Source organism: Chironomus tepperi, unplaced genomic scaffold (genome assembly GCF_022539635.2).
Source record: "Chironomus tepperi strain 1889 unplaced genomic scaffold, CSIRO-AGI_Ctep_v1 contig_89, whole genome shotgun sequence".
NCBI lineage: Eukaryota > Metazoa > Arthropoda > Insecta > Diptera > Chironomidae > Chironomus > Chironomus tepperi.
Window position 1 is genome coordinate 1,789,885 of NW_027226211.1, and position 23,312 is coordinate 1,813,196.

The window sequence follows — 23,312 nt, forward strand, 5'->3', positions numbered from 1 at the left end:
TTAATGTCTATTTGATGACTAGTTATAACGGCCATTTGTCCAACTGAGGTTGATGCAATAATTAGGTACCAAAGTACTAAACCATTCCACCACCGAGCCATTTTGTTTCAAAAATCTTAAAGTTTATTCAAATACTACAATTGTAATGCTTTAACATCTTTAACCATTTGCCTGGCATTTGCATTTTCAGTTCCTTCTATCCAACAACAATTTTAAATCTTTCAAACAAAAAAACTAAAATTCTTATTTACTTAAGCTCAAATGTATTTACACCAAGTTAAGAAATTACTGACAATTTTTTTCTCAAGTACAGCAAAAATATTTGTTCATGCATTTCAAGCTCCTTTAAAATGAAACAATAGAGATATCCAAAGAATTCTAAGAGAACGAGAGAAAAATTACATTTAAATCCTCAAAAAAAAAAGAAGAAAAATTCATTCACAGCATTTTCCAATTATTTTCATCTTCCGAATCCTTGCTTAACCCAATTTCCTTTCCCAAAAAAAAAGAACCGGCATAAATGCGTCCATGACGGAAAATGTATGTGTGTGTGTGTGTGTGTGTCATGAGATCAAAGTTTTGGTCAAATCAACCAATTTTCCCGGTCAATTCGACATTAGAATTATTATCAAATTTATTGTGGAAAATTCGCTCCTGCCTGACTCTCTCTCTCTCTCACTCTCTCAAAAAATTGATCCTAAAAAAGGCATTGCTGATGCTGCTGCTGATGAAATTTACTTGATTGTATGAGTGTGTATAGATATGTATCTATCTATCTGTGTATATACAGCACATTGAGGAAGAAAATTCGATTTTTGCAGTAGCAGCATGAAAAAAAAAATGCAGAAGCAGTTATTTTAGGGGGAAAAAAGCCGAGAGAGAATTCCGAGAGAGGAAAAACTGTTTCGTGCTGTGGAAAAATCGCGTCAACTTCGGTATCGTCTAAAAGCACACTCGTGTACAGTGGAAAATGGTATAATGTGTTTTGTGAGAGAGCTTGCAGCATGAGATTTTGTCTCTTTTAAAGAGAAATGTAGATCATACATAACAATAATACTACATCATACAACTTTTCATTAGTAATATAGTTTTCCCGATATTTTTTTTTGCTGTATTTTCGACTGTTAGTTGATGGTTAAACGTCGCGTTGTAAACATCTCTCACAAATGAATAAGAAACTTTTTAATAAATTATTATATTAATAATAATTATTAATGTTATATTTAACCGTTGATTTTAATCACAAAAATAACAAAAAAAAAAAGAATATAAAAAAATTTAAATTATTTTTGTGTATATAAATAATATATAAAATATAAGAGAGAATCCGCGGATGAGCAAACAAAAAAAAAAAAGGGAATAAAAGAAGAAATTTCAAGTTATTTGATGAAATAAAAAGTTAAATAAAATAAATGATAATAAAAGAAAGAAAAAAAAGTTGAAAAATGAAAAGGTGAAAAAATAATGAAAATGAAAATAAAAATTGTGAGATGAGAAGGAAATCAAGTGAATTGTGAAAAAGAAGAATCAAATTTTGATCACTGAACAAGAACAATTTTTAATTTTTTCGAGTGTGAAAATTACAAAAAAAAATAAAAAAAATTAAAAAAGTTTGAAAAAATTATTAAAATTTCTTATCGACTTCAAATCTCTGCTTATCGGTAAAGATTACAATTTTTTTATATATTTCTATTACTCAACCCTTGGATTCAATTCTGTTCAGATTCTAAATATTGGAATTAAAAATAAAGTTGATTGTCACATGACGAATAAGTGTTTAAAAAGTGTCAAAAATTACAAATAAGCAGTCAAAGACTTGTCATGTCAAATATTGTGCTTGTTCGGCACGCAACTGTTATACAAGGACTTGTTCTTCTTAAAATTGACAAAAATAATAATAATTTCTGGTTTTGGATTACACAAAAAAAAAGTATAAAAATTGCTGCAAATTAATCAACAAAAAATCGATAAAAAATTTTTTTTGGTCTACGTGGAAATTTTCAGATTGTCCAAAATAGTGCAAAAAAAGAGAATGAGTTGTGTAAGCAGAGGCTTCACTATAAATAATCGGCAAAAAAAAAATTGCAGAATGAAAAAATTTCTATTTTCGATACTACGGATAGGATTTCTGGATTATTTTTGTTACGATTGATTTTTTTTTTGCTACAGTTTAATATGAAAAAGAAAGAAGAAAAATAAAAAAAAAGTTGAGCGGAAAATAAATTTTCATGAAAATGTTTCATGACATAAACGAAGAAATTGAGGAAAAGATAGTCAAGTGGATGTTTAGTGATGAAAAGTTGCAATAGTTGTGAAATTTTGTTTGTTTTTTTAAAAAATGAGTTTTTTTGGAATTTTTTGTTTGTGAAAATTTTGATGGAAAAAATTGAGAAAGTCGAGAAATTTGAGAAGTTTTGTTACAAAAAATTTGACTTTTGGCCGACTTTAAATTTCAACTTATTTACTTACTTACTGGAACCATGTTCCGATGTAAAGTTTAAGTTACTCCAATTGGCTTTCAATTTGACTCTAATGTTAGCCTTTTATGATAATTTGAAGGATTAAATGATTGAAAATCTAGTCGTAATTTAGGTTTTTGAATGACAAACCTGCTTAATCAACCTTCTTAGTTGTTTCTAATTTAAAACAAAATTTGACATTTTTAAATAATTTTGAATTTAATATTTCAAATTTAAGTTCTTGTTATTCATAGTGCCATCAGCTCATAAGGCTGTCCCTTTTCAATCATTTCATATATAAGTTCTTAAAAGTTGAAAAAGTTTGAAAATTCAAAGATTGAAAATGGAAAAAAATGAAAATTAAAGTCCAAAAATTGTTTAAAATTTCCTATTTGAGTCACTCAATTCAATAAACACAGCTGTTACTTTACGTTATCCTTTCGAAAAGTTCTTAAATTTAGGAATTACTTATTTGTTCTGTTTAATGATGTGGAACTGATCAAATCATTAAATATTATCAATAACTGATAAAAGTTGTCACAAATTGTCAAAAAATTTCAGAAATTATCAAAAATTACCAAAATTAATCAAATTGGGATTTAAGTATTATTTCATCATCCGTCCCGTAAATTATATGAAAAAAGAAAACCATAAAACCCCAATCAAAATATTACAAATTCCATCCTGAATGGACAATAACCGTTAGAATTAACCGACAATAAGACAGAGCTCGAAGTCGACTCGAATTACTATGAACTTGACTAGATTTTTCCATACAAAATTCCAGCAACTAGACATTAACTTGCCTTTGAATTTCCACTCGTGATAAATCAATAAAAAAAAAGAAATTAATGAAATTCAATTCAAAATAAAGCAAATCCCATTTCGAGTAGATATATATCCAATATAACTAGTCATTGACGGGGCATTAACTTGCCTTTAACTAGTCATAACACAATTATCCATTCGATGTAAATCGTAAAGAACCAAAAATCAATAAAATCCCATTCAAAATACCAATTCAAAATACAACAAATTCCACAAAAAAAACTCAAAAAAAATCCTCTCAAAACTTCTTCATTAAATTCTCAAAAATCCCTAAAATCAGCAAAAAAAAAATTCATTACTTTCATCATCTGTTCTGAATTTTTTTTTCGCTCTAAATGAAGCATTATCACCAGAACTGACCTAAAACATCCACTTATCATATTACAAAGTGATTCTAAAGTGTAGTTCTTTTTTTGCTGTGTGAAATATAAAGAAACTTGAACCATAAAAAAAAGTTTATCACTTCATAAATAAATTAATGTTGTGACTCTTTTTTTGTGGTCGTTCATGTTAAAGGCTATTATAGCTGATGCTGGATAGTTAGTAGATCTGAACGGAATTGTGAAATATTGCTTAATATTTCTTCTGTATTATTAGAGATTGAAATCGTCTGGAATTTCGTATTTAGTCGATTTTAAGCTGAAAATGTGAACTTTTCAGATTTTGAAACTAAAAATTAACTTTGAATTTAATTTAAAAATCTAAATTTTTTTAAAAAACTTCAAAAATTTAAAAAAATTCCAAAAAAATTTAAAAAAATTCCAAAATTTTTTTAAAAAATTCCCAAAAAATTGTTAAAATATTCCAAAAAAATTTTAAAAAATTTAGAAAATTCCAAAATTTAAAAAAAAAATTGTTTAAAACAAAAATAATCCAAAAATCATCGATTTTCAAAAAATCAATACGAAATCTCAAAAAAAAAAAAAAAATTGAAAATTCCTCAAAATTTCCCATCCAGTGCCATCAATTTCCACATGTAGCACCATCAATTTCCCCAAAAAAGTCTCAAAACTAATTCTTAACTGAACAACAACAACACAATATTTGACATTCAAATGAATTAAGTTGCTAGTTGTATGACAAGAAGTTGATTAAATATTTATTATTCATGTGAACATTAACCAAGACCTGCCACAAATAAAAAAAGTCATATGGCAGCTCAGCTGTAGTTGAAACAAATAAAAGTATTATTTTGAATTGTGTTGGCATCTAAGCTGAATTAATTTTTGATTCAGTAGACATTGTGTCTTTTAAAGAAAAATTAAGTTTTGTTGGATGTTTTAATTTTTCAATTTTATTAATTAAAATTAAGAATTGTTTAAGAATTGACATAGTTGAAAATTTTCAAATGTTCAAAAAATTGAAAAAATTCAAATTGAAGAAATTGAAAATTTTAAAAATTTTCATTGAAATGAAATTTTGAAATTTTAAGTAAATTAAAAATACTTGAAATAGAAAAGTTTGAACATTTGATTTTGTTAAAAAATTCAAAAATTTGAAATGTTTGATTAAAATGAAAAAATTTGAAAATCTTCGTAAAAGCAAAAAATTTGAATTTTTGTTCAAAAATGAAAAGTTTGAATTTTTTTGCAAAATAAAAATTTTCAAATTTTTCGAAAAAGTGAAAATTTTGAAATTTTTCATTAAAGTGAAAACATTGAAATATTTTTACAAAACTGAAAATAAATGTGAAAAACAGACAAGAAAGCAAGTTAAGAAAAACGAGGTAAAAAAATGCTTTCCAAGAAATTTAAAATTTTGATTTTCACTTTGTTAATATTGAAAATTGAAAAGTTTTTAAAAATTTTAAAAAAATATTTTTCTAAAAAATTTAAAAATTTGAATTTTAAGATTAAATAATGTTGAAATTTTCTACAAATTTTTAAATATTTTTTTATTTCAAAAGTTTTTCAAAGATTTTGAACAATTTTAAAAAGTGAACAATGTTTAAAAAGTTGCTTATAAATCCATATATCTAATTATATTTAAGCTAGTTTCCAACTATTTTCAAAAATTCAAAATCATGAAAATAGAAAACTGTACTAAAGAATTGAATCCAAGGATAACGCACTTAACTATACATTTTTAAGATTTATTTGCATCGAAGGTGATAAAACCCAAACTTATCAAATCTATTACTTTAATATATAAATCCAACTACCATTGAATCACCGCCAACAATGAATAACTAAATACAAAAAAAAGTCACAAATAATTGTAAAAATTTGCGAGCTTTTATGAGGCATAATAATAAAATTACGCAAATTGACCGACGAAGAATAATGAAGCAAATTATATTAATTGCTTGTACAGGCACTTGTCAAATGGATCATGATGGAAATAAAAAAACAAAAAAATTTGGCACCAAATCACAAAATGATAAGCAATTAAATTTATGGCCAAGTTCAAAAGTATGCAAATTTTTTTGTGTGTTTACAATATCCATAAAGTTCAATCACCAGGCATAAAATAATGCAAATTATTTTTCGGGTCCCCCACCAAAACACACATAAATATTTAATAAGAAAAATTATAGCTTTAAAGCCGACTCGTGTTCGGCTATCAAATTTTGCGTGGAAAAATAAACTAATGACTTTGTCCGTAGAAAAGCAGCAGACTAAAGAGAAGAAAGGAACGGAGAGAGAATGAGAATTACTCTAATGAATGAAAATTGATGAGCTCTTTCAGGGAAGGAGTGTTCCATAATATTATAAATTTCAGTTATTTATGCTGTAATTTTTAAGGCAAGAATTTTAGCTTAGCTAATAATTATTAAAGAGATGCAAATCATAGGCTGATTGGATGGCTGGTTTTTATGTCTTTTTAAGTGTAGCTAAGACAATTAAATCGGATTTTTCTTTGTTATAAAAGAAAATTAAAAAAATAAAATAATAATAATAATAACTGGTTGTAGGCTGGTTGATTATATTAATGGAATATTTACTGAATTTTTAGAGTTCGTTCAACACAGCCTTAGATGCCAAAGTCTTAGGTACATCCAAAAACTGCAGATCTACTAACCTAAAACGTAGGAATTACAGTCCGGCGTATCAAAGCCGAACCCTATGAATTTTAAATGAGGTCTTATATTCTATTAGGACGACCTTTTAGCGATTTATTACTCCATTATTGCTTGAAAATTGATTGCAACTTATGATGACAAAAATTAGAGATCTCGGTCGTTAAGATTCCTTTCCGAAATGCAATTGATGTTGAAAAAGCGAAATGTAATGTCTCTTAATTGACATCCGACTGAAGTGTGGAGTCGGATTTGGTAAAATACTGCAATTTAAATACTTAACCGGCAATTGAAAGGTGCTAGGTTCGAATTCCGCTTGGGACGAATCGTTGAATTTCTATTTTCTTCAATAATTTTATAAATCCAGTCAATTTTAATCAGTTTTAGTCAATTTAATAATTGCACACATTGTACCATTAGTATTTATTTGAAACCTTCTGTCCATGATACTGTCTTGATTCTAGAAAAGCACACATCATAAAAATGGCTGAAAATCCAACCTGAGAATCTGACTTGTTTCTGACCTGAGATCGGATTACATCAAATCTTGGCTGAAATTAGAGTCACGCTAGCTTAGAGGAGTATTTTCGGATATTTCCACGCCACGTGCATTCCAATAATGCATACTGTTCTTGTCACAATCATACGAATTGTCGCGTTATTACGAAGCAGGGGTGCCAAGCAATTCCTAAAATTAACCCAAAATTCCTAAAAATAGTTGTAATCTAATTAATACACAATAAAAGGAAATCAAATTATGCAGTAATGCTTCATATACGAATATCACAAGTCGATTAATAGATTCTGATTAGAGTCATGAAAGGATGCCTGGAGCCGTATTTTTGGTTGGTCTTCAAACCAACTGTGTCAATCATTACTATCAATACTAAATAAAGCTATTCTCTACATCAGTGGGGGACAACCTGTGTATCGTCAATTTTTTTTTTTTGGAAATTTCATGAACCGTATGCTTTGTGAGGCTTTGGTCGAGGATTACCACCTAAGGGGCCGTTCAATTATTACATTTGCTTTTTAGGGGGGAGCCTAAACAGTCTAAAAATTAAAGGCGGGCCGCGAAAAATTAAATGTTGCTCACCACTGCTTTAAATCATCAGAGTAAATAAAAATGCGCCTTAATCCCCCAAAACACAAAACTCAAAACTCAAATTTTCCCCCCACTCCAAATTTTTCCAAACAAGAATAAAGAAAAGTCATTAGAAAATGAATTGGCAAAAGAAGTATGTGAAAGTCAAATTAATAATGTGTGTATGAGACTTCTTAAAGCACACAAAAAAAAATGTATTTACTTAAGAGATCTTTTTGCTTTTCTTTTCTCATTTACATTCGCACTCATTCCATTCAATAACCCGTTTTTTTCTTCTGTCATGATAATGATGATGATGATGATGATTTTAATACGTTTATGTAGATATGAAGGGTGAATACCGAGGAAGAAGCAAAAAAAAAAAATTAATTAAAGAAGCTCAGAAAATTAATTTTTTTTTCTTCCTGCCTACTGACTTTGTGTGTTAACATCATGAAAATAAGAAGTCTTTCCCGCCGATTTCAAATTCATATTTATGCATAGCGCATCCGGAACAACGGATATTTCTGTTCTGTGTGTTTTTTGTGGTAAAATTTGAATTTCTTTAGAATTTTTTGTGAATAATCGGATTTGAGAATTTTTCGGTCGGGTATAATTGTGCTGTGTGAAAAATATTGTGGCTTGATATCTTTTTTGTGTGTGGTTTTTATTAGACACAGAGAGAGACACTGCTGTGAATAGACGAAGGACGGGCTCATCTGATAGGTTGTGACCACGACAATTAAAATATTGCAATTTGGGAATTGTTGTGTACGGTTGTTTAGTAAATTTATGATATATTTTGGAAAATTGCATTGTTTTTCGATATTTTTCATGAATATATTGATTCTTGGTGTGCAATAAATTTGAGTTTTTGGAAACCAATATGCAGGAATTGTGTATGAAATTTATGACGAAAATTGCACTTAGGTTATGAGTCATGGGACGTCAAATGAAGGGAATTTGTAAGATTTTAAATGAACCACCCTCAACACACTCTTCCTTTAATTCATTTAATTTTGAAATTAAAAGTTTAAAAATTAAATTTGATTTTAGAAATTTAAATTTGAATTTAGAGATTTAAGTTTGAATTTAAAGAATTAAATTTAAATTTAAAAATTTTAATTTAAAGTTCAATTTTAAAAATTGAAATAAAAACTTAAATTTGAAAAATCTAAATTTAAAATTCAAAATTAAAAAAAGCCTTTTCTCAGACTTTTCTACCTTCATAATTCCCAAAAGCTATTTTTCTATTCCTCTCAATGAAGCACTTTTCTTTGAAAATTAAACGAAGCTCTTTTTCCAAGAAAGAAATTTTCTCACATTAAATTATATTTACTTTTCTTTGAAAATGTTTTCAGGTAGTTAATTCCAAATAATTTTCTCATTAATCGGTATCTATTTTAATCACATTCAAACATTTTAATTATTCAACAATTTATTTTTAATTAAATAATAAGAAAATTTGACTTGTTTATTGATATAAAAATTAATTACAAAAAATACTGAACAATATTTTTGATGATAATTGGAAGTGATTTATTGAAGTTTGTAAGTGTGGACAAGCAGAAGATTGTGATTAATGGAATTTAACGAATTTTCAGCCGTTTTAAGGAATTTTCTGCAATTTTTAAATTTAAAATTTAATTATTAAATTCAGATTTCAATTTTTAAATTCAAATTTAAACTTTTAAATTCAAATTTAAATTTTTAAATGCAAATTTTAATTTTTAAATTCAAATCTTAAATTTAAATTCAAATTTTCAAATCTAATTTCAAACTAATTTTCCATAATTGACACCAATCCACCCCTAAACTGTTCCATATCCTTTCTATTCAACTTTCCATCATAAAAATCATTAATATTTGCATTATGAATTCTAATTCAAATTTCTCTCACTCCCGTGCGTCTACCCAAATTCTCATTAGAATTCCAATTTTCATACAAAGCAAAAATTTTTCCCATCCAAAATACAACAAATTTATGCATAATAATATTATTTAGCGCGCGAATTACAGATATAATACAAAATTAATCTCCTTTCATTTTTCTTTTATTCTTGACTAATTTTTGTAAATGAAAATTCATCATTATCATAAATTTCATCAGTTTTTGTGCCTTTCAATTCTGAAAAATAAAAAAATTTGTCAATCTAAAAATAATTGCTTAATTGTTCTGTTGCAGATACGATGGAATAAAAATATATAAAAGTCATTGAGATAGTAAATGACATAAGGCGACGACAAAAGATGATTTAATAATTCTTTTCAATCCTTTTAAGACATGAGTGATGGAAAAATTGAGGAAATATAAAATATAATAATGCTGAGAGGAGTCGATTGTAAGTTACGACCAATCAGAGTTCCTTAGAGGCGTAGACAGGGAGTTATGACAAAGTTGCTGCATTTACAAGGGCTTATTGAACCATAAGTTTAGAAATCATTCAATGCCCAATGCTTCCCTTTCGATTACTATATCCAAGCGATCTACTCTAAGCAATCTACTCTAAGGGATCTTTCCTAAGGGACCAAAGGGAATCTAAGGGATCTATCCATATAAAATAGGAGGGAAGACGACTTAAGCTATTTTTAAGTAAATGAGTGTGATTGGTGAGATTTCAACTGACTTCTTTAAACAACCTTTGCTAAAGTGCATATAGACATGTTGATGGATGTCGAGAACGTCTGAAACTGGCTGTATCAGTTGAAACGTTTTGCTAGTTAGCCAAGTTCTTAGCTATAATTTGAGGGAAGGTTTTTGAATTATCTTCACAAAAATCTTTGGATAATTAATGACTTTTCCTGTAAAGAGGGGATATTGAACCTCAAAATCTCTCTATAGCTTTGCTCTTGCAGTTTGGAATATTAAGTGCTATAGGGTCTGTGTTTATTCATCCAAACCTTTATCCTAATTGATTTTCTATGTTGATTCCTAATTTTTAGCTCCTTAAAAGACCTCCGAAACGTTCAAAGTCGTAGACACAACTACAAATTCTTTCATTAAACTACATATCTGGAGCTTTATAGGGTAATCGATGAATAATCCGGCCTAGGTCGGCATGACTCTGATTTGATCATGGATTTTGTTTAAATCCGGAACCATTCCAAAGTCACGCAGGCTTGATTTCCGGATTTCGAATCGTTTATCTGACTTGCACTTTTCTGGAATGTTCCATACTAAAGTAAACTTGACCCTACTAAATAATTGACCTTACCAAACATTTTAAAACGATTCCAGCACTAACTCAGAGTCACGACGGCCTGATTCCTGATTTTTGATCGACTAATCGATGTATGCTATTCGAATTCCTTAACAGCTTAGAGAGTAAGAACCTAAAATTCAATTTATTAATTTCACATAATTTCCAAATAACCCCACAACATACAAACGATCCAAGAATAGAAGGCGGAGTGAGATAGAGACACTCAAAGAGTCACTCTCATGTCAAATAATAAAAAACATCATTTTTTGCAAACTGTGGAAAGGATAATAGAAGAAATGTCTCCTAAAGGACGGAGAAGACTTTAGATGAAAAATCTGTTTTTGATTTCTTAAAATCATGAATGATTCCGTCTCCTCCTTCATTGTGCTGTCACTTTTGCTCATGTGTATGTGAACTTTAGTCTCCTCGTTTTTTTTCATTATTTGTTGTTTGTCATTGTTAAACTTTTTTCCACGACGACTTATGAGATGATTGAATAATGGAGACGAAAACTTTTCTTCTCAAATAGTTTGACGTATGGAAATATCTACATATGCTGCATAATTTTTATATTGTATGGTGTGTGTATGGAAATAAATGACTTGATCCATTGAATCAAGTAGTATTGAAACTTACAACATAATAATGGAAGGGAATCAAGAGGAGAGAATGTTTGTGAATGGGATGATTAAGGCGTCCTGTTGACGGATTTTATTAAATTTATTTTGAGATGCTTTATGGATCATTTCATCATTTGATGCAAATTTAGGTAATGAAGTGGAAAGTATGGAATGTTGGGTATCATTAGTGAGTTTAGGACAGAGTTGGCAGTCCACTTTTTTTTGGAGTCTGGACTCCAGTGGAGGCGCCTCCACATTGGAGTCCTGCCAACTCTGGTTTAGGACGTTATAAATTTTAGTCACAGTGAAACAGGAGAGGATACAGGTTTTGTGCAAAATTATTGACATTAGGAATCGAACCTGCATTCTAAGACTTGAACAATAAGTAGCAAATTTCTTACTCCGACAATTTTATGGCTAAGATTTGGTGTATTTCTCACTTTTTGGGATACAATTGTGTTTATGTTGTTACAATTCACAGTCAGACACTATTGCACTTGCCTTGAACAGCACTTCATGTTCGCTAAGGCACTGCTATGTTGAAGTAGTAACAATAAGATGTGAAATGACCCTGACTGCAACGTGACCACTGATTGTAATTGATTTTGACAGATTTTGACCCTCTTTTACGTTGAAAAATACATTTAGCTACATTGTACATGGGTAGGTACTTCCCTGATCGAGTGCAATCCATGACTTTCCCTTGATGCTGCTTAAAGTTAGCTCAATCGCTGACTATCGCTTCTTAAATGCCAATATCAATAACATTTGCGCCCAAGGAGACATAATCTTGAAACTCTTTAAAATTGAAACTTTAACTACTGCCATTTACATGATTTTTTGTCTTAAAGTCTGTCTATTTACTAGAATCATTCAAATATACCTACTCTTTTACTCCTTTACTTCTGCATTCTTCAAAAATTATTTCTCTCTAACATGACAACGACAAACTAAATCACGTTCCACAAAGAGTCACATATATGAGACTACAACATGCTAAAGTATTAATTCAGTAAATAGGACAAAGTGTGTCCTACTATTCCACAATCTTACTCTCCATTTCCTTCCCTTCCCCAAAAAAACTCCATTCAATGCAAGCCAAAAATGCCACAAAAAAAAACGTAACATATAAACAGATATCCATCCATACAAGACATGAAGAGACTGATGAAGGAGAAATTATTGTGTGTTATTATCGAAAGCAAACGAGAAGGAAATAGCACAGTAGAGTCAATGGATATAAAAAAAAATAGTAGAAAGAGATGATGATACAAAAAGTGATAAATTATGATTGAGATGAAAAATGAGGATTTAGAAAATTATGATGATAATAATTGATGAAATAGAATGAAAAATAAAACATCAATAGTTAAAGGAGGGGAGTTGGGGATGTACAACATTACAAGCATCTATTTTTGGTCCTATATATAGTAGTATGAGAATCAGTTTTATGTACATATGACCACAAAAATAAATATAGATGTTGTTAACTTTATTATTATTGTTAATGTTTTACAATTAAAAAATATAGGAATGATTTCAAAAAAAAATTATACACGTTATGGGGACGTTTGGATGTTATGTAACTCTCTTTAATGTGAGACTCCATATCATGTAAGACACCCTTCCATGCGTGACACCCTTCCATGTGGGACGACTCCCTTCCATGTGTGACGACTCCCTTCAATGTGGGACTCGCTCGTCCATGTTGCACACCCTTCCATGTTTTACTACCTTCCATGTTTGATTCCCTTCTATGTGAGACGACTCCTTTCTATTTGGGACGACTCCCTTCCATGTAGGACGACTCCCTTCCATGTGGGACGAATCCCTTCCATGTAGGACTCTCTCTCTCTCTACCATATTACACACCCTTCCATGTTTCACACCTTTCTACATTGAACACCCTTCGATGTTTTACTCCCTTCCATGTTAGACTTCCTTCCATGTAAGACCTCCTTTCATGTGACACCCCTTTCTATGTAGCACTCCTTTCTATATTGTACCCTTTCCATGTGAGACCCCCCCTCTCCTTATTTTTGGTGTATTCAAGATTTTCTTACAACTTAAATCCTAAAAATTGAGATTTTGTTACAGAAAAGGCATCAAATAATCATTCTGTCATGTTACTTAACAACTAAACACCCCCCATAGCCCTACAGTAGGACACAGAACTAAAAAAATTTATTATTCATCTGTCATTATTTTTATAACATGAATATGAATATGAATATGTATAAACTAGCTAAAAGTTTCATTCTCTCAATAAACCATAATTTTTTTTTGGGTTCTACAACACCATAAATTTATCATAATTTTTTATTTTTATTTTTACCGACCCCCCTCCCCCATGTTTTGGGTAGTCGGCACACATACTCACATATTCAGTAAAAAAATAAACTTTAGTTAAAAAATGAATATAATCGTCATCATCATGAAGCAAAACGAGTAAGCATTATGAATAAAGCCAAATATGAAAAAAGGCAGCATAAAGGAGGGAGGTTTTGCTCTCACTCATTCAAGCTATAGCTATCGATTATAGCAAAAATAATAATTTTTCATTTCTCCCTCTGATTTGCATTTTTTCTTTCTATTTTTTTATTCGTTAAAAAAAGAATATTTTTTTCTTGTCATAATTCAATAATCTATTGATGGGAGTTTGGAGAGAGTGAGTGAGATGGAGAGACAATGGTGGAGTAGAGAATGCAGGATGATATATATTTATTATATTATTAGGCTTTTTAGAACTAGGAAAAAATGTATTGAAATTTTTGTATGGTGATTTGGAGGTGTAGAAGATGGATTGAAGGGATAAAGCGCATTTGTGGACTAGAATAATGCCTGAAATGGTTGAAAATTGAGTCAGAATGATTTCACCATCACCATTGATTGTCTGAATGTGCTCTTCAAGCTGTTAAGCATGGCTAGTCCTAACAAACTAGGAGCAAGTTCTGAGCATACTTAATGACAAAAAATGTTCTTTATATGTTAGAAAAGAGCTGCAATAGGGCGTTGATAGGCATAAATTCCACTTTACTACAGTACAGTGTCTCACCTAAGTTGCATAAAGTCAGACATTGGTCACTAACTATTGTAAAAGACTGCATTTTTTGGAAGTTTCTTATAAAACCTAAATTTAACCTTCCTGCAGCTTTGACCCCCTAAGATGTCCCCAATCACAACCCCCAACCAGCATTCCCCACTCTCCGACATCCCCCAAACCCAAACTAAAATCCCAAAACAAATTCATTTTCCAATTCTAGTTCCATCACCCCTGACAAACAGAACAAAAAAACTCACCAACTCAAATAGAACACGTAACACAATTTCACACCTCATGTTGCTTATTGTTGCTATTAAATTGTCGTAATTAATCAAAATTAGATATCGAATAGAGAAATATTCGTGCATTGAAAAAGGAGTATTTGAGCTGCATTAGTCCTTAATGATTTTTTTTATTATAAAAGGCTTTTTTTTATCCGAGGTCTAATCTAATTTATTTTTTGGAATTATAGTATGGTAGATGGGGGAGTTGGGAGAAAGGGGTTTGCTGAGTCGATCATGGGTCGCCAGAAGTATAGATCTTGGCAAATTCCCGAAAGTGAGGCAAAAACTATCCAAAACCAGTCTTCGAGACCACAATCGTTTAATGACGGCTTTGATACACTAAGGATTACTATTGTCGAGACTGAGACTAGCTAGAAGTAGTCTCCGAGACCGGAGTCGGCTTTTGATGACCCAGATGCACTAAAGATTACTGTTTCCGAGACCAAGGCAATCCAGAAGTAGTTTCAGAGTCGCCAATCTCATTCTCGTTCTTTTCCAGGTTATCCAGGGTTACTCGAGTAGAATTGGTCCTAACATCGACAATTCTTAGTGATTCTGGAGCTGTCAAAAGCTTTATTGTATTTTGAAGAAGTCCCAAAATTGCGAAAGTCTAATTTTTTAATAGATCAACCCCTTTTCTATAATAAAATCGTAAATTGTCCCCAAACTGCTAAGTATCACCCTTCTAAACTCTCCAAAAATCAACACTCAATCACAACCCCCTGCAAAATAAATCCACAAAAGCCTTAATATTAGAAATTAGCATCTACTTTTACTAATGATAAAATGACATGATGAGCGTTTTTTTTTTCTTTTTGTTTGCGTGTTTCATCAAATTAACATTTCACGTCTTAAGAGCCACAATCTTTACCAAGCCATGCAATTTGTAAGGAATAAGAATTCTGTCTAGCTTATACAGTAGAAAAAAAGGTTCGTACAAAATAAGCTGCCAAATTGTACGTGCTCTATGAATTTTTAACAAGCTTCTGTCTTTTTCACACATATCCGTACTTATGAAAGCTTTTTATTTTAAACTTTTTTATGCTGAGTATTGTGTGTTTAAAAAAGGGCCAAGGATTTTTAACTGAGTTCAAGGATTGCTTTTTATTTGGATCGGAAGAATGCAAAAAAATTGATTTTCTTTCGCTGTGCGTGGATTGGGATTGGGTTTGGTTTAGACAGAACAACCAGTGTTCGCTAGGGCACCGTCATGTCGTCGTAAGAGGCACAGTTGCTTGGACGGCACTATGAACGGCTGATTTCGGCTCATTTTTAAGGTAAAAAATGCAGTTCGTCGCTATGTACTGATCGGATTGGTTCAAAAAATGAATTTTTGATGCCGGAGGACTTATATTGAGCCTAGATACTCAGTATAGGCTCCAAAAAAGTTCAGCTAGAGTAAATTCCATTCCAGGTTGCCATAAGTTTGGTTTAGAAGCAGATATGACCTAGAACTGGTGTTATTATGCATGACGCTGCCCCTATGCCTCATTTTGGTGCTTCATGCCATCTTTGACTGCAGTCACCATGACCTATATCCTACAACCTCAATTCAAAGCCATCACACTCCAAAACTGCAGTCACAGCCTCCACATGTCGTTCAGAAAAAATTAAAAACTCCTAAAACACAGCATAAAATTTCTAAACTAGCTCCAAATGACAAAGCCAATTACCAAAATGCTCATAAAATTGCATCATCTATGCTCCAAAGCATAAAAAATCATCATTTTCATAAAACAGCCTGCTTACTCACTTGCCACATGAATAGAGCAAATTTTTATCAAAAATAGCAATGAGGCTTAGCTTGAAAAATGTTGAGAACGAAATGAAGAAGGCAAAAAAAATGAAAAATATCGTAAAAATTGATTGGAGACAACGGCTGGAGTTATTTTATACACATGAAAAGATATAGAAATGTCTCCTATTCATAATAGTCTAAATCAGATTCATTCATGCATGCAAAAATATTTTTTTTTAGAAACTCTCGAGACTCATGAGATGGATATGAATAATATATTTATCCCCACTCCCCACCCCCTTACTCTACATTCTTATATTTTTCATATTTATTTCACAAATACATATATGAACCAATCAATTTAATGATATTGCGAATGAATAGCAGATTGAAATTGATAGTTGATAATATTTTTTTTTCGGCCTAATGGAACAACTCTCTGTCTCTTTATCCTTGTGCCTTTTTTTCTTCTTTTGTCTCTTACCCCACGAAACTGGGGTGTAGTTAGGGGAGTTTTTGGAGTCAACCAATTGCTTTTGACTCTCCTCGACTTGATTCGATTTTCCACGACTCTTCTCGCCTCTCATCGACTCTCCTCGACTCTCTTAGTCTCTCTTAGACTCTCCTTGACTCTGTTCGACTCTTCTTGACTCTCCTCGACTCTGTTCGACGCTCCTAGATTCTCTTTGACTCTCCTCGATTCTCTTAGACTCTCCTTGACTCTCCTCGACTCTCCTTGACTCTCTTCGACTCTCTTTGACCCTCCTTGACTCTCCTCGACTCTGTTCGACTCTTCTTGACTCTCCTCGACTCTGTTCGACGCTCCTAGATTCTCTTTGACACTCCTCGATTCTCTTAGACTCTCCTTGACTCTCTTCGACTCTCCTTGACTCTCCTTGAATTTCTTATAATCACCCTCGACCCAATCCTACCATTTTCGATCCTCTTCGACTCTCCTCAACCTATTTTGACTCTCTTCGACTCTTCTTGACCATTTTAGACTCTTCTTGATCCAATTCGGCCCTACTCGACTCTTATCGACTCTCCTAGATGCTCATCGACACTCCTCGAGTCTTCTAGACTCTCCGCGACTCTCTTTGACTCTCTTCGATTCTTTCCGACCGTCATCGACCCTTTCCGACAGTCTTTGATTGTTTCCGTCAGTTCTCAACCCATTTTGACTCTCCTGGACTCTCCACGAACTTTTTCAGTCCCTTCAAACCCTCAAAACATTTTGATTTTGCCCCTGCTCACCACCCAATATTATCAACATTATCCTTTCTGCCATGCCTCTGTAAAATTTGTTCACATATCCATATGAATGGCATAAGAGAGTATGGCGTGGAAGGAAACAGTGAGAGAGCAAAAAAAAAGTGAAATTTATTATCGTGCTTAAGTGAATATTTTTGAAATATTTCATTAAACATACGCGCATCGTTTTCAATGATAATTTCAATGTTATGAGTTATAGACTCTCGTATGTCTACAATTTTTGCTCTTTTCTCCGCCTATATACACATATTTTTTTTTTTTTGAGATCAAGTCAGGTCTACATGGATGGATGGATGGATGGATTTGTATATAGAATGAGAATTTATATAATAAAAAAAATATAATAACAGATGATGAGGATGTAAAAGAGGATATTGAAAAGAGAAAAACACTCGTACGTGAAAGCACATTATGATCAAAGAGAATATGTCTGGTTATTATTTCCATTATCCTCTTTGTGTAGCACGCCATGGATAAAAATGCTGAAAAAAGTCAGAGTTGTGGGTGTGAGGGATGTATTAAGGGGTGAGATGGTGATTTTGAGGGTTTATGGGAGTTTAGTAGAGGAGATGATGATGGATTACAGTCTGTAGGGTAATTTAAAGGTCTATGTGGCAGCTTGGAGGGCTTTGGGAGTCTGTGGGTACCTCTGAAGGTTTCAGACTGTCTTTAAATGTCTATTGGGTTCATAGTTAGTCTATGAGAGTCTGTAGGTGTCTTTCAGGTCCAATTGGAAGTCCATAATGTCTCTATGAGTGTCTATAAATGTCAAAAACTGTCTTTAGCATTCAATCAATGTCTTTAAGTGTCTATTAGATTATATAGTGATATATGGGAGTCCATAGGTGTCTTTAGTGGTCTTTAAGAAGTCATATGAGTCTGCAGTAGTCCATAAGTCTCTATTAATGTCTGTAATGTTCTATAAGTGTCTTTGACGGTTTGTTGGAGTCAATAATAGTCTATGAAGGTCTGTCAGAGTCTAAAGTAGTCTTTGGGGGTCTCTGAGAATCAATTTAGCTTTTTAAGGATCTAAGAGTATTTGTTGTGCGTTTATAGCTGTTTCTAGGTACCCATGGATGTCTGTAAGGATCTATTAGAGTACGTTTGTGTCTAAATGAGTCTTTGCAATTCTATTAGAGGCTCTAACCCCTCTTCATGCCATTTTTTTCTCATTAAACCCTACAAAACCCCTCCCTACACCCCTGACCATTTAGCAAAAAAGCAGCCTTTTGTCGATACGTTATGTCTATAAGGCAATAAAGGTGTGAAGCTTTTTTTTTATTTATCTCATGTATGGTGTTATAAAAGCTCAGATCTATGATGCTGCCTTGTCTGTCGATATGTATATGCCGTATATGATATGATGATACATAAAAGGAATAAAAAAGTAGTAAGCTTTTATACGTGCTTACTACATCAATTTATGTGGTATTTTGTTTATTTATATTCCATTGAACTGTTAAGGAATATTCTTTACTTTTTTTTATATCTGTAGACTAAATAAATAGACATTTGAATTATTTATACAGACATAAAAAATTGACAATAAAATATATATAAAGGCAATGAAAAAAGTGCCCTTAATTTTAAAGAATAAAAAGAAAAAAGGAGATTTTAGTAGGCTAGTGAGCGTAAAATGAAACAGAGGGAAAATATTACGCAAGAAATAATAAAAAAATGTGAGATAAATCTCGGCAGGCCTTGAACTTCCGTGAGTTTGTTATTTTGTTTGTGTGTTTTTTAGTTGTTGGGTGAAAAAGTTGTGGAACAAATGTCAAGATTTGTTGATTTTTGAAGGTTATGTGGTCAAATTTGAAGTTTTTTCAAGCAATAATTCAAGATTCTAGTCAATAGGCAGCATAAAATGTGAGTAATAGAACTATTAAGTACAACAGAACCGGGACAAAGGCCGAAACAGAGACCAAGAGACAGAGACACAGAGACAATGATACAGAGACCAAGACACAGAGACCAAGACTCAAAGACCAAGACACAGAGACAATGATACAGAGACCAAGACACAGAGACCAAGACTCAAAGACCAAGACACAGAGACCAAGACACAGAGACCATGACACAGAGTCCAAGACACAGAGACCAAGACACAGAGACAAAGAAAAAGAAACAGAGGAGAGGAACCAAGAATTCAAAGGAATTCTTTGACAATTCCTGACAATTCTCAGAACTTTGATTGGCAAGCCTTAGCCTCTATCTCGATAACCCATAACAAAACACACGGAAGTCAATCGAAAGTACTCGAAATACATTTTGTACGTGCAAAAAATAAAATAAATCGAAATCATGCAATTTAATCCTTTTTTTGTATCCACCATCGAAGTGAAATAATTCAGTATGTGAGGATGAGGAGTAGAGCATAAAAAATAATATTTACATGCCGGATCGAGCTCTCTCAATGTTTTTTTGTCTGATTCAAGTTGGAAGCAATATAAAATTTATTTATATATCCTGGAATCTGTATAAAAAAAGAAAAAATATCATAAAGAGAGATTAAGCAGCATAAAAAATTTATTTAAATTCTCAGCGAACCTATTTATCTCATTTCTCTTAATGCTTTTCATTTTCTCGACTTTTCTTCGTGATTTTTCTCCTCATTTTCTTCATTTCACTTCAGAATTATGTACTTTATGGGGTTTTATTTTGTGTATTTATGTTGGATAATATGTTTATGGTTGATGTTTCTCTTTACGCAGCCATTCATACCATAAAGATGTTAAGGCGATGCTATATTTATACGCATAAATATGCGCGCTTTTGTGAAAGGAAAATACAGAAAAAGACATAAAGAATTTTTTTCTTTGCCTTTTGCACAACAATTTCTTATTTCTTTAAGTACGTTCATTATTCTTGTTTGCTGTATTGTCTACGGCTGTCTGTGCCATATAAAGATATTAAAATGCTGGAAAACAAATATTGAATCTTAGGATTTGTCTGGATATTTTTATTGTGGAAAAGATACAGGTTAAAGTCTAACATGAAGGCAGTTTAAGGTGAGATTTGGGGTTGAAAATTGCATTAAGTTGGCATGATGCTGTATCAACGACTGATTATTTAAGATTTACCCTGTTAGTGAGGTTAAGAACCCCATAAGAAGTGCATTATACTCTAAATTGAATATTTTGAATGAACTAAGAATTTTAGATAGAATCTTAACCACTGTAATGTAGTGAGCATTGTGTTAATCCTTGTCATATCGACTGCACTTTTTGGTATAATTGAGAGATCTGTCTCTGGTGAGAACCAAATCCACGGACTCACACAAAAATGATTCAGATATCCGGTATGTGACTTAATAACTCGGTCATAGAGGCCTTAATCTTGCATTAACAGATTCCCTTAAATGTGGCTCGATCCTCAAGAATCTACTATTTTCAGACACCACAAATGCGAGCGGCACAAAAAAGTTTCTTTTTTCGGTTGAGATACCTATCAAAAGTCACATTATTGGCCTTTCTGGCAACACGCTCCCAAAAGATAAGGCTCATGCTTATGAATATGCTCACAAAATTGCACATTCTTAATTATATTGATTGAGTATACTCATAATACGCTCATTTAGGTGCCAGTCTGGTTATTCGGGGCTACTAAGCAGTATATATTCGGGTGTGTCATCCGTGGACTATGCAATTACATTTACACATGATAAATTCAATAACCATCCTTAGATACTCCTATTCAGTTAGACCTAAATAGACACTATCAGAAAAAATCTGAAAAATCCCAATATTTTACAATTTTTTACACCTAAATCTGATCCTAACTCATTTAAGTCAACTCAACAAATCCCTATCAAATCCATAATTTCCTATAGCATTCATCAAATTTCCATTAATTTTAACGACACTAAAATCAAAAGGAAAGTGCGCTAATTTCATTTTCCCTGCACATAAAAAAGTTTTTCCAATTTATTCCAATTCTTTGCCTTCTGGTTTTATCAAAAAATATTCTTAAATGTTAAAGTCATAAAAATGAGGCACGAAAAAAAAAAATCAATCTCATTATCAAAAAATATTATAAATGTCCTCACAGTTTGAGGAACGAGAAAATTCTCTTTTATTGTCAACAGTTTTAGTAGAGCAACTAAGGGTGAAGACAGAAAGGAAAAGAAGTTAAAACAAAAGGAGGAAAAAGGAAAAGAAAACTTTCAACATTTTTGAGGAATGAGCAATAATCATTTTTTAGGAACAACAAAAAAAAAGAAAGAAAATATGAAAAATTGTTTCGAAAAGGGAAAAACGACAAGTTTGAATAATTTTCATTTCAGAATAAGCACAAAAAAAGTTTTCTTTTTTTAGAAAATGAGAGGAAATCAGCAATGCTGTTATTTGCTTGTGGGATTGTATGCAAATGAGGTGCAGTTGGGAAGTTATAGTTTTGAACAATTTTGATAATAAATTGTAGACTATAGAGTTTTATGAACATTTAGGACTTCAATTAGTTTCTATTAGAGCTAATTCCATACAATCTATATAATGCGCTGTTTAACGCCTTTTATGATTGTTCAGATTCTCAATTAGACCTTCATTTCAATCTAATTCTGACTGATTAAACGTCAGAACATTTATAGCATTGAAAACCTCAATTCCTTCTCCAGACTTAACATTTGTTCAGTTAAAAACTCGTTATAGTCTCATTTAGATCAATTTATAAGGATCGTCTTCAAATCCTCATCGTGAAGAATCTTAGAGTTCCTTCAAAACTATTAGTTGTCGCTCTTGATCCACTCACAAATCTACACCAGATCTCAACCTTAATTACTAACTTTGTTGACCGTACAGGTCAATTTTATCAATGGCTTCCTTCAGATAACGCCTCAAACTGGTCTTATCGCTGGTTTCCAATTATTAATTTCCAATACCAAATGAAATCCTGTCTCTGTCAACAGCTTCTTTTTAGCAACTTTTTGGGCGTCCTCGTGATGTTTAGCAATCTACTAAGTCAGATTTAAAGATCTTATCAGTTTCACGCTGTTGAAAAGCACATTTGGCCATTGCTTAAGGCCGCTGTAAAATGTTTAAGGCTGGATTTAATGAGAAACTGGAACCAAGTTAACAAATGCAGATTTCAAGCCTTTATTTGACCATTAAAGCTAAAACTGTGTTTCGTCCTTCATAAACAGCCTTCTAGATCCGGCCTGTATTCTTCATTTGGCATTTGATTCTATCCTATTTGGTCTTATATCTAGTAATCCCTTCAATTCAACCACACCTCATTCTTACTAAATGTGAGACATCACATCCGCACACCCCCCACAGATATCTTCGCATTATTAAACAAAATATGTTCTGTCATCTACCTTATTCCTCAAAAAAAATTCCTTTCATTTTAATTTAAAATGTCAAAAATAAATTTTTCGTATGAAAAATTATCTCAAACTATTAGTTTTGTCATTGACTTTTGGTTCCATTATTTTTGTTCAGTAATTTTCTCAATTTATCAATGTGGAAAGAACTATTTTTTGACAAATTGTCTGTCATATGTATGAGTTTCATATTTTTTGTGGGGTTCCTCCAGTCCCCCTTAAAATGTAGAATTTTTCACCTGTAAAAAAACTAAAAACTAAACCTTATTTCTATGTCATAAAGCATATACAAAAATTGAAATATGAATTATTCTGTTTGTGAATTTTAAAATCGATTTTTTTAAATAAAAAAATAATGCTTTCAATATTTTACGATTAAGTATAGCAAGAACGAAGGCAAAAATTGACACAAAAACCGACTTTTTTTTGTTTATAAAAAAGT

At 31.7% G+C, this 23,312-nt stretch overlaps 1 protein-coding gene across 1 annotated transcript in view; it reads left to right on the plus strand.

The window, feature by feature from the left end:
• Positions 1-1,351: 1,351 nt before the first annotated feature.
• shakB (shaking B) overlaps positions 1,352-23,312 on the plus strand; it is a 272,520-nt gene continuing 250,559 nt past the window's right edge. Inside the window, exon 1 of the mRNA XM_070635418.1 lies at positions 1,352-1,661. The gene's annotated coding sequence lies outside the window, so the exon portion shown is untranslated. The remainder of the gene's footprint in view (positions 1,662-23,312) is intronic.